The 18,582-nt window shown below is 42.1% G+C and overlaps 1 protein-coding gene across 2 annotated transcripts in view; it reads right to left on the bottom strand.

The window, feature by feature from the left end:
* The window catches only part of LOC124777281 (UV radiation resistance-associated gene protein), a 103,608-nt gene that overhangs the window by 60,673 nt on the left and 24,353 nt on the right, over window positions 1–18,582 (bottom strand). The window contains exon 1 of one of the 2 annotated variants that reach the window (XM_047252625.1): window positions 4,745–4,870. The exons of the other annotated variant lie outside the window; for it this stretch is intronic. The gene's annotated coding sequence lies outside the window, so the exon portion shown is untranslated. Of the gene's footprint in view, window positions 1–4,744; window positions 4,871–18,582 lie in introns of those variants that run through there. 2 annotated transcript variants of the gene reach the window in all.

The raw sequence follows: 18,582 nt of genomic DNA, 5'->3' as shown, positions 1-18,582 counted from the left end.
ACAGTATTTGTCAGTGATGTAAATTTTCACCAGCATACCTGTATTTTTCAACAGCATATGAAAACATCCAACTCAGGTTTCATCATAATTCACTCTAGTCACTAACATTGCTTTCATAGTTTCTACGACAAACCTTGTTTTGTTACTGCTCAATACCTTAATCATTTGGCAAAATACTTTTCAGTAGCAGCATACTAATACTGGTGAAATGAACACCTAATTTGAGATAAATGGTTGCATAACTGTTAAATCTGGGCAAATAGATGTCCCAAACTGGTTTAGAAAAAATTCTGGACAGAGCTAGATAAATTGTGACTGTCACGAAGCAAGGGGGGGTTGGGGGACAGATGATGATGATTTATGGCGGAGGGCACTAAACAACTAGGTCATTAGCACCCTTGCATTAATGTTATACCGAAGAACATTTTCATGATCTATGGAAGGAGATCAATAAACTGGAAAACTATGTTTGATCGCACCACAGGAAACATAAAGCAACCCCAAAAAGGTGAAGTTCAGAAAAGCCCGTAATAAAAGCCCAGTGAGACACAGTGGGATAACTAAATAAAATCATGGAGAAAATACCTAAAAAGATGCTGTTAAAAAAAAAGGGACAAATAACTGTGGCTGGATGAAGACTTAGAAATAATATGTGACCCTGCCATGTTAATAGGAGGATCAAACAACATCTACAGAATGAGACATACAAGGGTATTACAGAAATGAGGAAATGTTTAAACAATTTAACCCACACAAATGTACTCATTGTGAACATCCCACATTGTCATGATTTACTACCCTGATGGTGTGTGAACTGCGAAATTTATGTTGAAAACGAGGTTATTACTGAAATATGCACTAACTTTAAGAATGTTGAAATTGTAGATATAAACAAATTGGAGTGAAGGTTCCATACAGTCCATGGACTTCATTTAAATATGCCAGGAAAGAAATTACTAGCTGAAAAAATATGTACTCACATTTCGAAGAAGAGTGAAGAAAAAAGTATAAGTGACAAACAAATGGAGGTTAAGAAGTGCTTTAGACGAGTTACAAGCTGTGCCATCAGCCAAACACAAATTACCAAGGGGTTTAAACTGATTAGGTGAGAAATAAACAATCAAGTCATCAGCCAAACGAAAATTATGAAATGGTTTAAACCGAAGAAGACAGATGTGGATGAAGCAAAATTTATACAAGCTCCAGAAGTTAACTCACCTGCTGATTATGACCAGCAAACGGAAGCCACACACAAGAAAGATACCAAAAAATTTTTAGGGTAAGTACTGTATTAGAAATTCCATTAGATAAAGAATCAGAAACCAATTCAACTAAAGTTACTAAATTCCCAGATTTCGCTATACTACACCATAATGTTCAGTAACTCACAAATAAAATTTCCATGTTGGGAGCACTACTCCAGTATGCACTAAATGTAGACATAATTCGCATTACTGAACATTGAGTATGAAATGATGAAGTAAAATTAATCTCAATCTCAGGATATAGATTAGCAAGTCATTTTAGCCAAGAGTTTTCCAAACATGGTGGCTCTGCTATCTTTGTGAAAGAACAAATAAAGTTCTGTGATGTCAGTAAAAGTTATATTGACTCAATTGAAAAAGACTTTGAACTTTCCATTACTAAACTGCCAGAGCTTAATTTCATAGTTATTAACATATATAGAGCACCAAGTGGAAACCTGCCAGTCTTCATGAATAAACTAGAGGTTCTGCTGAACAGTATCAATACACTAAATATGAAGGTAGTGCTTTGTGGGGATTTCAATATTGATTTTTCAAAAGACAGCAGCACCAGAGATACTTTGATAAATATAACCAACTCATTCAATATGATCCCCACAATACACTGCCCAACAAGATTAACAGAATGCACTAATTCCATTATTGACCAAATATTCATCTCAGAAACAAATTACAGATTCACAAGCAGAGTACTGAGCATGGGTTATAGTGATCATGAGGCGCAGATGCTGTGTATAGAAATGCCAACAAGGAGTAGCAGTTCCGAAAAAGTAGTTGAAAAAAGAAACTTTTCTGAAGATAACATTAGAATTTTTAATCTCTTACTGGCGAAGAAAAACTTGGAAAGCATCGCCACTCAGAACAATGTTGATAGCATGTACGTGAGTTTTCAGAGCATCTTTCTTCACTATTTTAATGTAGCATTTCCAAAAGTAGTAAAAACAGTAAAACCTAACAATAATAAGCAATGGGAAACTAAAGGCATAAAAAATTCCAGTGAGAGAAACAGATTTCTGCAGTACTGTTGTAAGAAATATAGAGTAACCCAAGAATTCGCAGATTATTCAAAAGCCTACAACAGAATCTATGGCACAGTAGTCAAAGAGGCAAAAATTATGAAGGAATGACAATTTGATAAGAAACTCATCTAACAAAATGAGATCCACGTGGAAGTTATAAAGAAAGAAACTTTTAGTTCAGCGCCAAAGAAAAAGAATGTATCAATAACACTAGAAGGCTCAAAAGCCACAGACCCAAATTCATTTGTGGAAAAATGCAATGAACACTTCACCTCACTTCACTTCACTAGCTGAAGACCTCATTCAAGGACCAGTCCCAAGTTTCTCCAGCAAGTCAGTGATCTCGACTGCTTCTATGTATGTCTATGAAACAAACCCCAATGAAGTTAAAAGTAAAATTAAATCATTAAGCAATAAAATGTCAAGTGGTCTTGATGAAGTACCTGATTTTATATTAAAAACATGTGCTCACCACATAGCAAGCCCCTTGGCAAAAATTTTCAACCTCTCTTTAAAACTGGTGCATTTCCAGATTTTTTAAAATAGCAAAAGTTTCACCACTGCCAAAAAAAGGTTCTTCTGAAAAAATATCAAACTACCGACCCACGTCACAGTTAAGTTCCTTCTCAAAAATTCTAGAAAAACTCTTCTACGACAGGCTTTTAAGTTTCATAAATAAATATGCACCTCTTACAGTACAACAACATGGTTTTAGAAAGTCTAAATCTACACAGATAACAATTTTCGAATTCTTAGACTGCATTTTAAAAATCCCTTGATCAACATAAATTACATAAATTAGCTGCAGGTATTTTTCTAGATCTATCAAAAGCCTTTGACATCCTGGACCATAACATTCTGCTCAAAAAATTAGAAAGACAATGAGTAAGAGGTGTAGCACATAGCTGGTTGTGTTCATACCTAAAAAACCGCAGGCAGAAAGTGTCATTTCAATATGAATTCAACAAAATGAATAAAACAAGAAACAACTCCTTTCTTTCTAGTGAATTACCAATAAAATATGGTGAACCACAGGGCTCAATCTTAGTTCTATTACTCTTCTTGATTTATGTGGACGACTTAGTTGAATATATGAGCCCCACAAAAACTATCGTGTTTGCCGATGACACCAGCATACTGCTCACTGGAACCAGTCTCTGCAGTCCACAGCAGAAAATTCTATGAAAAGACTTTCTGAGTGGTTCACAAAAAACAGACTCATTATAAATATTGAAAAAACTGTGTGTGTTGATTTTCATTTAATTCCTCCAACTAATCAAATGTCTATTCAAGCACAATTAAAAAATGATCCCCTAGAAAATGTGTCACAAAATTTTTGGATCTCTGGGTTCAGCAAGACTTAAAGTGGGACACACATATAAATAACTTGTCTAGAAAACTATAATCTGTGTGCTATGGGCTAAGAAATTTCAAGGCTACAACAAGCAAAACAACAGTACTGCAGGCATACTATGCACATTTCCACTCAATAGTCCAATATGGGATCTTTTTCTGGGGATACTCAACTCACAGTGTAAAGGTTTTTAGAATGCAAAAAAGAGTTCTAAGAATAATTTGTGGCCTTCGAAAGATGGAGTCCTGTAAATCCCATTTTACTGAGCTTGGTGTTCTAAATGTTCCAAGTTTATTCATTTATGAAACTATCTTGTTCACTAGGCACTACCTCCTGAAAACAGGCAAACTGCTATGGAACAAAAATGTACACAACTATAGTACCAGAGGGAAATCAAATATACATAAAAAATATCACAGAACAATCACCTATCAGAGGAGCATAATTAACATTGGTGTAATACTACACAATAAGATACCAGAGGAAATAAAAAACGCTTGTCATCCAATATTTAAAGCTAAACTAAAGGCATTTCTAATAAAGCACTGTTTCTATCGTGTCAGAGAATTTATGAATATGTACCAAAATTAATTGTAATGGGTAACTTTCTTAATTTGCCTACTATTTTGCTAATACTATGTATTATTGTAACTTATCTTTGACCTGTCCAATAACAATTGTACAATTTGTGCTGTATGATAAAACTGGACCAATAAAAAAATCAAATCAAATCACTCTGTGACCCATTTTTAGTATCACACACCAAGTATTTTGGGAAGAATTCCAGACATCACACAAAATTTTAAGACACAAATAACACTCGCCTCATTATCAGTTAAAATAGAAGGAAGATCCTGTGGAAGACCCAGTTCAAGCCTCAGGTCGACATATAAAACACACTCAATTAAAAGATGTTGTACTGAAAGCTGTGTCCTGTATCTCTGACATACTGGGGGCTCCTCCCAACATAAGAGAAAGCCATGTATCAATGGACAATGTCCCACTCTAAGCCGAGTACGGGCTACTTCTTCACATCGTAGCGAGCGGAAGGAGGTGATCCATGGTCGCACTGAAGTCTTGATGGAACGTAGTTTATTGTTACTCACTTCCAGCCACTGGGACTCCCACCAACAAATGACCTTCCTAGTCACAAATGAAGTGGCAGCCCGCAGAGGGACTGAACAGTAGGCAGGAGGAGGAAGGGAGCAAGCCTCCTTAGCAGCATCATCAGCGAGTTAGTTTCCCTGGATGCCTATGTGCCCTGGAACCCAGCAAAAAATGACATCCTTCGCAGGAGAAGGAGAGTGTCCCGCACTTGTTGCACCATCCGATCTGCTGGGTACATCTGTCCAACAGCGAGAAGGGCACTTTGAGAATCAGAGCAGATGATAAATTTTTTGTCATGGCGTTGTCTCATCTGCTCCATTGCCCTCAGGATAGCAAACAGTTCCGCGTAATAAACTGAAAACTGCTCTGGGAGCCACATCCCGAGGACAATGTTGGGAAACATGAAAGTACAACCGAAAAACATCTCCCTGCTTAGAACCATCCATGAAGACGGTAATAAAATCTGGATGGTTATGTAAAATTTCATTAAATTTAATTTTAAAAACATGATCTGGGGTACAATGCTTCTTGTAAGCTGCCAGTTCTAAAACCAATCTGGGCCTTGGTAGTAGCCTGGGGGACGCCCTACTTCACTCCTGGCTTTGGACCTTAATGCCCCCGACCTGTAATAATTCAAGGCTCTCCCAAATGGCTGAGTTGCTTGTGGTCGATGATTGAACAGCAATTCCAGTGGCGGCTGAACAACGTAACTGGATGCTGACAATGTAGGAATGGGCAATGCTCTATATGCTTGGCATACCACGAGGAGAAGACGTCGAATAGACAACGGAGGCTCGTGTGACAGGCCCCTGTTGACAGCCTAATACCATTGTGGTGAACTGCATCCAGCATTTTAAGGTACGAAGGCCTTGCTGACCCATAAATCTGGCATCCGTATTCAATCCGGGGTCACAAAAAGGCCTTATAATGTTGGATGATGATGATGATGATGATGATGATTATTATTATTGGTTTGTGGGGCACTCAACTGCACAGTTATCAGTGCCCGTACAAATTCCCAATCTTTGCTCAGTCCAATCTCATCACTTTCTTGAATGATGAAATGATAAGGACAAAAAGAACACCCAGTCATCTCGAGGCAGGTGAAAATCCCTGACCCCGCTGGGAATTGAGCCCGGGACCCCGTGTTCGGGAAGCGAGAATGCGACTGCGAGATCACAAGCTGTGGACTATATAAAGTTGGAGCAGATGCGCTCTGTCGGCTACCCAAGACCTGTGACTGACACATTTAAGGATGTTTAAGGCCTTGAGACATCTCAGTTTCAGTTCTTCAAGGTGTGGCAACCATGTTAACTTCTCATCAAAGATACGACCCAGATACATCACCTTTTCCTTAAAAGTGAGAATGGTGTCCCCCCAGTTTTAAAACTGGCAAATTAAACAGACAGTGGGAACAATTAAAGTCAACACGAACTGTTTTCTCTAATCATAATTTAAAATCTGTGGTGCAAGATGATTCTTCCAACCACCTGGTCATCAGTTGCAATTGCCGAGTAGCCGTGGCAAGGCTGGAGGATGCACAGAAGATGGATAAGTCGTCCACAAACCAGGACCATAGTACTGGACATCACACTGCGGTTGTAATACTATTGATTGCGATGGCAAAAGCCGTGACAGTTAAAACACTCCCTTGAGGGACACCATTCTTCTGCTTAAAATGGTCAGATAAGACATTCCCAACCCTGTATCTAAAATATCTGTCTGAGAGAAAGGACCGTATGAAGGTCGGTAGACATCCATGGAATCCCCACTGATAGAGCTGTGACAAAATATTATGCCTCCCGGAAGTGTCATAGGGCTTTTCCAAATCGAAGAAAACATCGATAAGGTGTTTCTTACAATGGAAAGCTTGTTGAATTGCAGCTTCGACCAGGGTCAGGTTATCGAGAGTGGAGTGATACCTCCTGAACCCACACTGGGAGCGACTGAGTAGGGACCTGGTTTCCAGAACCCACACTAGGCACCAATTGACAATATGCTCCAGTGTCTTTCCTACGGAGCTTGTCAGGCTAATATTATGATAACTACCAGGATCTGTCCGATCCTTTCCTGGTTTTAAAATTGGGATTAAAATAGATTCCTTTCATGAATTGGGAAAGTTGCCAGTTACCTAAATTTTATTGGAGAGCTGGAGGAGGACTTCGTTCGACCATCGGTCCAACTGTTGCAATATACTGTAGGTCATCAGGTCATTTCCAGATGTCGTATCATAAGCAAATGACAACACAGAATCCAGCTCCCTCAGACAGAGAGGCTGGTTGTATTCTTCCACATTGGTGGAACGGAAATGAAGATCAGCCTTCTCCTGTGCCTCCCGATATTGATGGAAGGTGGGATCCTGTCTGGAATCAGCCATAATGGATTTGTATGATTCAGCCATTGTCTGAGCTATATTCCTTGTCGATGTTACAAGAGACCCCTGCATTCATACAGCTTGGTCGGTTGGTTTGTGGGATTGAAGGGACCAGACTACTAAGGCCATCAATCCCTTTTTCCATGAACTTGAAACACCCACAAAGAATAAAAACAAACAATGGAAATGACAAGAGACAACACAGGACAAGAAAGACACATACAGAGACCAGAAAAAAGGAATTAAGATCACATCGAGTGTGACAGTGGTTGGCTGATCACAGAAACAAAAAAGGAAAAGCCAACCACTAAGAAACGCACTAAAAACCCCACTCTAAAACCATAGGCCAAAGGCCAGACTCAACACAAAAAAAGGACAAAAACTTAGATCAAGCGATAAAAACCCCCTGCACAGAATAAAACTCAAAACTAAATCTGCCATCACAACGTCATCTGATAAAAGTGCAGGAAGCGTATCATGCAGCACAAACGTCTGCCTGAGCGGAGTTAAAAGCGGGCAGTCCAACATGATGTGGACCACTGTCAAAGCTGACCCGCAGCGACCTAGAGGTGGGTCCTCGCGGCGCAATAAATAGCTGTGTCTCATCAAGGTGTGGCCAATGCACAGCCGGCAGAGGACAACAGAGTCCTTGCGAGAGACCCGCAAGGAGAAGTGCCACGAAACAGTAGCCTCTTTGATGGCCCGAAGATTGTTGGGTGAAGGAAGGGTGCGCCATTCTTCACCCCAGGTGCGAAGTACCTTCTGCCACAAAACTGACCTGAGGTCACTCTCCGAAAGGAGAATCTCCAAGGCTGGTGCACCGATAGCCAGTGTGTGAACACGTTAATTTCTCAGGATGCCGACATGACCCGGGGTCCACACAAAGACCTCAGAGCGGCCGCAACAGGCAAGAGTATGGAGGGACTCCTGGATAGCCATCACCAAACAAGAGCAAGGGAAATACTGGTCGATTGCTCGTAAGCTGCTCAGGGAGTCACTACAGATAACGAAGGACTCACCTGAGCAGGAGTGGATATACTCAAGGGCGCGACAGATGGCAACCAGATCGGCAGTGAAAACACTGCAGCCAGCTGGCAATGAGTGTTGTTCATAATGATCCCCTAGAGTAAGAGCATAACCGACACGACCAGCAACCATCAAACCGTCAGTACAGACAACGTCACAGCCTTGAAACGCGGCAAGGATTGAAAGAAAGCAGCAGCGGAGAGCCTCAGGAGGGACTGAGTCCTTCGGGCCCTGTGCTAAATCGAGCCAAAGGCATGGGCGGGGCACACACCATGGGGGTATACACAGAGGGGCCCGGAAAATAGGTGGAAGAGGGAAAACCTCAAGCACAGAGAGAAGAGCTCTGATGCGAACCACGATTGTACACTCTTACCAGGGCCGCCATTCCGGAAGATGGACGACCGACAGAGGGAACAGGAGACGATAACATTGGGATGCCCAGGCAAGCTACAAATGTGTCAAGCATAAGCGGCCAGTAATCATTGGCGCTGGAACTGCAATGGAGGGACACCTGCCTCCACAAGTATGCTGTTGACAGGGCTTGTCCGGAAAGCTCCAGTGGAGAGTCGTATCCCACTGTGAAGGATGGGGTCCAGCAACCGCAAAGTGGAAGGGGATGCCGAACTGTAAGCCAGGCTCCCATAATCTAGACGGGACTGAATTAATGCCTGGTACAGCCATAGAAGGGTAGACCGATTGGCATCCCACCTGGTGTGACTCAAGCAACGAAGAGTGTTAAGATGACACCAGCACGTCTGTTTAAGCTGCTGAATATGAGGGAGCCAAGTCAACCGGGTATCAAAAACCAATCCCAAAAACCGATGCATCTCCACCACAGCAAGAGGTTCGCCATCAAGATGAAGCCATGGCTCAGGGTGAACAGTGCGTCGCCGGCAGAAATGCATAATGCAGGTCTTGGCAGCCCAAAACTGGAAGCCATGCACTACAGCCCAAGACTGCACCTTGTGGATAGTGCCCTGCAGCTGCCATTCAGCAGTTGCAATGCCAGTGGAGCTGAAGTATAGGCAGAAGTCAGCATACAAGGAAGCCGAGACAGACGTCCCCACCGCCGCAGTGATCCCATTAATTGCAATTAAAAAGAGGCAGACACTTAAGGCAGATCATTGCGGCACCCCATTCTCCTGAACTCGGGAGGAACTATGGCAGGCCACAACTTGCATGTGGAAGGAACGAAGCGACAGGAAACTTTGTATGAAAATCAGGAGCGGACCCTGAAGACCCCAACCATGAAGCGTAGAGAGGATGTGATGTTGCCTGTCGTATCACATGCCTTCCGCATGTCAAAACAGACGGCGACAAGATGCTATTGGCGGGCAAAGGCCATATGGATGGCAGACTCCAGGCACACCAGATTATCGGTGGCAGAGCAGCCCTTATGGATCCCACCCTGAGACGGAGCCAGAAGGCCCCGAGACTCAAGTAGCCAACTCAACCTCCGGCTCACCATGGGTTCGAGCAACTTGCAAAGAACGTTGGTGAGGCTAATGGGGCAGTAGCTGTCCACCTCCAGTGGGTTCTTGCCATGTTTCAACATGGGGATTACAATGCTTTCCCGCCATTGTGACAGGAACTCACCCTCAACCCAGATACGGTTGAAAAGGTCTACAAGGTGTCGCTGGCAGTCCACCGAGAGGTGTTTGAGCATCTGACAGTGCATGCGATCTGGCCTGGGAGCTGTATCAGGGCAAGCGGCTAGGGCACATTGGAATGCCCACTCACTAATGGAGCATTGTACAATTCAGGTTGGTGCATGTGAAATGAAAGGCTCCGACATTCCAACCGCTCTTTCAGGGACTGGAAGGCCAGTGGGTAATTCGCAGAAGTGGAACTCTGAACAAAATGCTGAATTAAGCGGTTTGCAATTGTGTCAGAGTCAGTACAGACTACTCCGTTCAGTGAAAGCGCAGGTACGGTGACGCGGGTCCGATAACCATAGAGTCATCTAATCTTGGCCCAAACCTGCGATGGAGAGGTATGGAAGTCAATGGTGGAGACATACCTTTCCCAGCACTCCTGCTTGCATTGGCGAATGAGGCGGCGGGCTCGCACACAGAGCCGTTTAAAGGCCGCAGAGGGCGGGGGTTCGCATCACCGGAAACCAAGTTTCCTGAAGAGCAATCCAAAGGAAAGGGTGACGGCTTAGAAGTTTTCGGAGCTCAGCAAGATGGTGGAAAAAACCACTGCAATTCCACTGGAGGATGGCATTGTCCATGGCCGAGAAAGGCGTGAAGAGACTGAGGAGGCAGATTATGCCGCTGGGTCACTTGCTGCCACTGATTGAGTACTGATGGGAGCAACAACCATCATGTCTGAGGGACTGGTGAGATCTAGGTCCTCAGTGTATGCCAGAATCTCCACCGCATCCTCAGACGCAGAGCTTGTAGGTAGTGGTGGAGTGGGTGCCACTGCAATTTCCTTGGTCTTGGGGGTCTTCGATTTCATTTTCTCATGCTGTTCCTTTGGTTGCCCTTGCTGGGAAGGCTTCTTTGATTCAGTCTCCGGGACTGAAGAGGACTACGAAGCCCTATGAACAGCTACCTGGGGCTTCTTCAGCCCCTGTCGGGTGTCTGGTTTGCCACTGGTAGGAACCTGGGAAAGGAGTGACCCAAGGCATCCCTTCCTAGCAAGAGAAGACGAAGAAGACTTATGCTTGTCCGGCTTAGAAGTGGCGACTGGTGTCCCTGATGGTTGGGGGGGGGGGGGGGGGGGGGGTGCTGCTGCTCCTGAGGTAGGGGGTGCGGGAGCAACAGGGAGGGAAGTGCCTCCCACCATCAAGGGGGCAGGTGTGGTCCTTTGGCTCCGAGAGCTGACTGTATGTGACGCAATGGAAGGAGCAGAAACAGGAGTGACAGTGGCGGCATAAGATGACGTCACGCACATGAGATGAAGCTGTTCAAATTTCCGTTTAGCCTCAGTGTAGGTCAGTCAGTCCAGGGTCTTGTATTCCATTATTTTACGTTCCTTCTGTAGAATCTTACAGTCTGGCGAGCAAGGGGGATGGTGCTCTCTGCAGTTGACATAGACAGGAGGTGGGCCACATGGAGTATCAGGAAGGGATGGATGACCACAATCGCGACATATGAGGCTGGAAGCACAGCGGGAAGACGTATGGCCGAACTTCCAACACTTGAAGCACCACATAGGGGGAGGGATATATGGCTTGACATCACAGCGGTAGACCATCACCTTCTCGGGTAATGTGTCACCCTCGAAGGCCAAGATGAAGGCACCAGTGGCAACCTGATTATCCCTCGCACCCCAGTGGATGCGCCGGATGAAATGGACACCTCGTCACTCTAAGTTGGCGTACAGCTCGTCATCGGGCTGAAAAAGAAGGTCCCTGTGGAAGATAATGCCCTGGATCATATTTAAGCTTTTATGGGGCATGATAGTAACAGAAACATCCCCCAGTTTCTTACAAGTGAGTAATGCCCGTGACTGGGCAGAGGATACTGTTTTTATCAAGACTGACCCGGACTGCATTTTTGACAAGCCCCCATCTCCCTGAACTTGTCCTCTAAATGCTCTACAAATAACTGAGGCTTCATGGACACAAAGGATTCCCCATCAGCTCTCTTACAGACTAGATACCGCGGCGAATACATCTCGCTGTCATTCATAGCCTTTCGTTCCTCTCATGGTGTGGCCAGGGAGTGGAACAATTTGGAGTCATACGTGTTTGCATTAAAGTGAGCCCTTGAATGCTTAGATACTGCTGGTGGTTGGCCACCAGCAAGAGAACATGTGCCACACTTCATTGCGTGTCATCCATCCTGATGCCATCTACTGCGACCAAGGGCCCTCCCCATGGGCGCCACCCAGCCACAGCAAGGGCCACCTGGCAGGATGGCCATTGCCGGGAGTCCCGATGCTCCAGGGAGATAGGCATCTACTCCGTGGCATACATGGGGAGTTAACGGCGCAGGCATCAGTAGAGTGATCCCTGTGTTGTCAGGGAGCTACAACCAACTGGGTACATGGCAGCCCCATCACAACGGACTGGCTACCGTGCTGGATATTAGGTGGCAAGTGGTCCATGGTCATCGTCAACACAGAAAGCAACACTGCAGAGTGCATGGCAGAAATCGCACCCAGGAATGTATCCTCGCCCAAGAGATGGAGAGCAAGTGGGACTCCAATGCAACGATGAATAAGCTTTGCTGAAGGTCTCATTGCACGATGGACACAATGCACCAAGTAAGGCGCCCTTCCCCAATTGGCTCACGCTTCAGAATAATTTTGAAATATGGTGGCCAAACCCAAGAGGGGACCACCACATATGGGCCGAAACGTTTGAGACTCCTTTTAGTCGCCTCTTATGACAGGCAGGAATACCATGGCCCTATTCATACCCCCGAACCTGCAGGGGGGATTCATACAGCTGCTATTGGTGGTCGAGAATTGTGCCTTGAGATCCTCCTAATGGCTTCCCATACTTTATATGTGGGTGTGGACCTATTGATGAGAGTTTAGGGACTGCTGCTTATTCTCCCAAATTATTCTCCTCACCTTTGCACGTGCCATTCGAAAGTTGGTAAGATTCTCATCTGTAGGGCATCGACTGAATCTATGCATTGATGCCCTCGTGTGCCTGACTGCAAAACAACACTCATCGTTCCACCAAGGAACAGGTCACTTCCTACGTGTTTCCACAGACTTTGGGATGGATGCATCAGCGGCGTGGTGAATCACAGCTATAATGTGATCCATCCAGTCCTGTATGCCGTCACATTGCTCGAAAGCAGGTAACTGCCTGTAAAGCATCCAGTTAGCCTTTTTGAACAACCATCTTGGCGGCTTTGTTTCAGGATCTGCTCCATTAGGTAGATGGATCCTGATACAGAAATGGTCACTGCCATGAAGGTCATTGTCCACTGCCCACTGAGCAGTGTCCCCAAGAGCAGGACAGCAGAAGGAGAGGTCTATGGGGGTAGACGAACCTGCAGTGGTGCTAAAATGTATGGCTTGACCCATGTTCAAAAGTATAACTAACAAGGAAAAATAAGAAAAAAAAAGTTTCAGGTGTACATGAACAATATGCCGCAAATCGCACCTTCCTTTTCACCTATTCACACTTCTGAAATATATGTGATCAAAGTTGTAAAGATCTTTTGGAACATTCTGTATGTGTACAGTAAAGTATCTGAGTGTGCTTGCCACTGGGTTTTTAATAGACTAAAACAAGGAAACTATCTATGGCCCGGTCCTCATGAATTTTAACTAAACGTTATTACAGTCCCTTATTTTCCAATCAACCAAATTTCTGCAGATATGAAAAAAGGTTCAGTTTTAGCCCAGACAGTTGCATAAAAATCCCTCCAGTAACCTCTGGATGCCCTCAAAACTAGGACCAATGTGGGAAAACCTAGACATACGGAAGCCTGAGTTGGGGGTGCAAAGGTGAGTGTAACGGTTCTCTTAAAGATATATGAAGAAGAAAGGCCTTGTTTTAGCAGCTGTTTGCATTTGGTTTTATAAAAAGTTTGATGATGTCCAAAAATTAAAAATAATTTGAATCTAGTCCATAAACACTTATTCAGCCATTTGTTTGTGTGGAAGGTAAATATTTTGAACTGAAAATATATCATATGTACAAATTACACCCATGCATACAATGCTGTTTATATTTCACAGTCTGTGAAAAGTAACATGTACAGTGTTTCACAGGTATGACGAAGTACTGCTCACCTTCAGACAATAGTACTTCAATTTTCGAGTTAGGGCTATCTCAAGGCATCATTGTAAATAATCTGCAAATGTGTAACCAAGTTTGCACCCCTCTAGCATCCTGGGAGTGACAACTGGACTTCCTGGCTACCAGTGCATTCAATTCTTAGCAGAAACAATAGATCGTTTTGTTGCTGTTAATTATTGTTGACTGCACTCTGTGATATCCTGTTGTTAGTAATACTTTCATTTTGACTTTTGCAGGAGCTTTTAGTTCAGTCTTTAATCCATGTTGGTTAATAGTGTATTCATATTACAATGAATTAGCTTTGTGTTTACCATCTGGATCAAAATTTCGAACTGCTCAGTTATGTGGGAATTTTAGACACAAAATGAAAGACATTGTGGTCTGTATGATCTGTAAAAAGAAAATACATTTTCACAGTTCATCCAGTAGTGTTACGGACACCTTCAAAAGGAAACACCATCAGTTTTCAAACATTGTGTCTCGTGATAATTTGTTAGAAGATTCAACAGGCAGTCAGCTCGCCCCATCCACTGATGATACCATGCAAACCTCTTCTGTCTCTGGCTCCACAACACGCACTGCCTCGTCCTCATTTAGTACTGCTACGGTCACGGATGTAGCAGATACATCAAGTATGCAACCCGATTTCACAAAAAGTATTAAGACTGAAACAAACATAATAAACCAACCATCTAATTGACCAAGTACTGCAGTATCACAAGCGTCGAGAAAAATACCAATGTAGGGGACAATTTTTGGTACCATGAGGGGTAAAAGAACTATCTAGTAGTAAAATTAAAGAGATTGACAATCTCCTCATTGATATTGTGGCTGAGTGTTACCTTCCATTTTGTTTGGTGGATAATGCCAAATTTATGAAACTAATTAAGACAATAGTACCATAATATTCATGGTCTTCCAGGAAGAGCCTGACAAACAAACTGTTAAATGATCGTTGTCTCAAAATTAGGGAAGTTATTGGCAATATAATGACTGAAATAAAGTATGTCACACTAACTATGGACATGCAGACCAACATAAATACACAAGAATTTTTGACATCAACAGTGCACTTTATTGAGCAGAACACAATGCAGTGTGATGTTCTGGTCTCTTTGCACATCGCTAATTGGCAAATTTCTGAAAACATTGCCAAAAGCATTAAAACAATTGTATCTGACTGGGGAATAGGTGCCAAAGTGTTATCTATTGTCACTGACAGCACAAGTGTTATGATGGATGTAGCAAGGATAATGAATGTTGTTCATTTGGCAAGCACTGCTCACACACTTAGTTTAGCAGTGTCAGATGTTTCCAACCATACTAAATCAACAGCACTAAGCTTCTTGAAACAGAAAGGTTACAAAATCACTGGGTTTTTCTGATAGCGGTATGATAGCCACTACAAAACTAGTAGACTGCCAAGTTTGGCTGAACAAAAAACAGTTAAAGCTGAAACAGGAGACACCCAACAGGTGGAACTCTTGTTTCATATGATGTTGCACCTAGTGCCGGTCAAAGATGCCCTCATAAAGACATTTTCACATGTTAATTGAAGTTTTGATGGCAGACAAGCAAGGCTGCCTTCCTCTACCGGAACCTTTGAGTTAACAGAATGTCTACGGAACAGTTCACAACAGCCTCCTCTGTAGTGCCATTAGCTCAAGGATGCCTAAGAGCAGTGACAGAGGTAACTCCAAAGACTAAGGTAGGCACCGCTTTGAGAAAACCTCTTCTATCCCTCTTGAAAAGGATGATGCCTTACAAAGAAGACAGCATTAGCAAGTGTTTCAAAGTGACAGCTAAAAAAGTGTGGTTTTGGAGTTGCTGAAAGAGCTGAAAACATCATAAATGAGCTCACACCAGAGATTAGGCAAACTCCACACAATGGCAGAGTTGTTGTTGACAGTATGGTGACTCAAGTAGAAGATGGTGAAATGCAAGAAGAGGAAGAAAAAGAAGAAGAAGATGATGAAAAAACTATATTAATTACAAAAATTTAAAGGAAATTAATGGACGATGCATTTTTTCATGAAAAAATACTTTCCACAAGTGGGAATATATTTTTAAAATGCAACTGATCAACTCACCAGTAATAAAAATTGTTTCATATGTGGTTCATTTTAATGTTACCTCAGCATTTAGCAAAAAAGAATTATCAGTGAAGGGTGCTAACTGACAGGAAGAAAGAGACAGAGCTTCAGTAAATGTGAGATGCATGGAGTAGATAATAGATGCATAAATGCTACGTCACAAACAATTTTGTTGCACTTCAAACAATATGAATTATTGTGTGACTTTTCTCCATGATAGCTACTCTCTACACTGCTTACTATTATCTGTGCCTTGCGCTCGTGTTTTCTGTTTTCAGTTTTACAGGTATTGTCATAACTATTAAAAATCCATAAGCGCTAATTTTCAGGATTATCTATACGGCATTAGGAATCTGTATGGGGCTAGGAGAGAGAATTAAATACTTTTTTGTTCATTTTAAAATGTGTTATATTAAAAAGATTTTAATTAAATGGTTATTTTCTGCTTTCTTGTATTGTGTGTGTGTGTGTGTGTGTGTGTGTGTGTGTGTGTGTGTGTGTGAAATTTTTCAATTGATTTCACACATTTTGATGAAATTACAAAAAAGTTATGTGGTAAATTCAGGTTTATTTCGGCTTCTTTTCAACTGAATCAACCAATATATTGTTTCTTCCTAAATATATCTCACAAAAAGGCTGCAAATGTAAAAATTAGGGAGAACAGAGTTCACACAGAAGCTTAACAGCAGTCATTCTTAACAGTGAAACATTTGTGAGGGAACAGGGAAACAGAGAATAGAAGTGATACACCAAGCAATCTCTCTACCATGAACCGCAATATTGCATTCCCATCCATTTCTGAGCTAAGCTGAAAGTTCAAAGCGTTTAGCTTATCAGAAAGTTAGTTTAAAATCAACTGCATAATCTGCACTGAACAACTTACAAGAAACTGACCTAATAAAAATGTTCTAAAAGGTTATTGTTCAATTACACAGACATATAAATTTACTGTGCAGCACCAGATATTAAACTTTTAAAGCAAACCAAGAACTGATATTTAATACCATTCATATTTAAATAAGTACATACATTTTGAAAATATTTTACTTTTTAGGAAGATTCTTTTTATTCCCACTTCCTTGAAATAAGATATTTCATTTGTCTCTAAAAAAGATGTCAACTCTAGTCATGGTTCATTTATAAACAAAAAGGCTGAAAAAGTAAGTAAATAAAATCACTCAAACCCAGAGACTGAAAACATTCATATAATTGCCACAACCACTGGAGACGTGTTTCAGTCAGTTGTCTTGCATTGAGTGAAACCATTTAAACAAGGTGAGTGAGTGAAAACATTCATACAGATGACAAGGCCGCAGAGACTAACCAATAGGTTGTTAAAAACAGTTGGTTGTCCCATCACTACATTAATGCGAATGCAATTGTGCAAAGTCACTGTGACAGGGTAGCATAGTGGTTAGAGCATCTGCCTAGTGAGCAGGAGGCCTGGGTCTGGATACAAATTTTCATTCATAGCTTCAGTCCATATATATATCAATGATGTCCGAGACCTGAAAGCGTCTCTGGGCTCATATACTTTCATTTGATCTGACTTTGATATTTTTTCCTGGTAGCGTTCTTCAAATCCTGAAGATTTTTCATTCAGTCAGCCCAACCAATCTGGACACAAATCAGCTGTTTGATGGCTCTTCAAATGTACTGATGGACATATCTGAAGGAAGGAGTTGATCCCAGCTCTTGCTAGTACAGTGTCTTTAACAGCAACATAAGCTTTTGCTGCTGCATACATAGCATCATTCAAGTCAGTTTACTCGTACACTTACAGAGTAATTTTTTTCCTACTTTTTCCTGATCCAATACCTTATGCTGTAATGCCTTTCTGTAATAAGACTTGAAGCTCATAATGATACCCCGCTCCATAGATTGGAGGACTAAAGTAATGAGTAATGCTGGAAGACAAAACAACAACTTTAAACTTTCCATTTTCCCTTACAAGTAAAAGGTTTGAAGGGTGAATCAGCAACAAAAGATTTCTAGAATTTCCAGTTGCAAGCTGATGCTTTTTGACTTGAGGGATAAGTAGAGTTTTATAACATTCTACAAAAATGTTTACATCCATCTGTGAATTCTGTTGGACTTTTAGATTTCTAGCTGCATTTGTATTCCCTTAATGTACCACAGATTTTAGGACTTTCCAACAATTAGCAAGAATTGCATGTGTGTGCTCCAGCTACGTTTTCACATACCCCAGCTGTTGTGTGTGATTTAGTTGCCTTAAAACCAGGCACTGATATTTTCTTCTTGAAAACCATGGGACTTACTTGGCATTTTCTTCCAATATAAGCAACTTTTCTCACTGTAGACTTTTTTGTAGCCTTACTTATTAATAATGTTTTTAAAAGACAGCGTGAAAAGTTTAGCAGCTTCGGTATTGGCTAACAGTTTTCCACTCTGACTGTCTAATTCCCTATTTTGCATGTCTCAATTTGAAACATACAAGCCAGCCAATAGTTACTTTAAAATCAGTGTAATACCCATGTTTCTTGTCCATTTAGAGGGCAGTTTCACAATTCAAAAGACCATTTATCACTTACCTTTGGCTATGTACTTCATGAACAATGTGTAAAATGCAGTGTCTAAATCCTGGTTTTCTGCCATTTTCATCATTTT

Source organism: Schistocerca piceifrons, chromosome 2, assembly GCF_021461385.2.
Source record: "Schistocerca piceifrons isolate TAMUIC-IGC-003096 chromosome 2, iqSchPice1.1, whole genome shotgun sequence".
In the NCBI taxonomy this organism is placed as follows: Eukaryota; Metazoa; Arthropoda; class Insecta; order Orthoptera; family Acrididae; genus Schistocerca; species Schistocerca piceifrons.
This window is presented reverse-complemented; position numbering and strand designations above follow the sequence as displayed.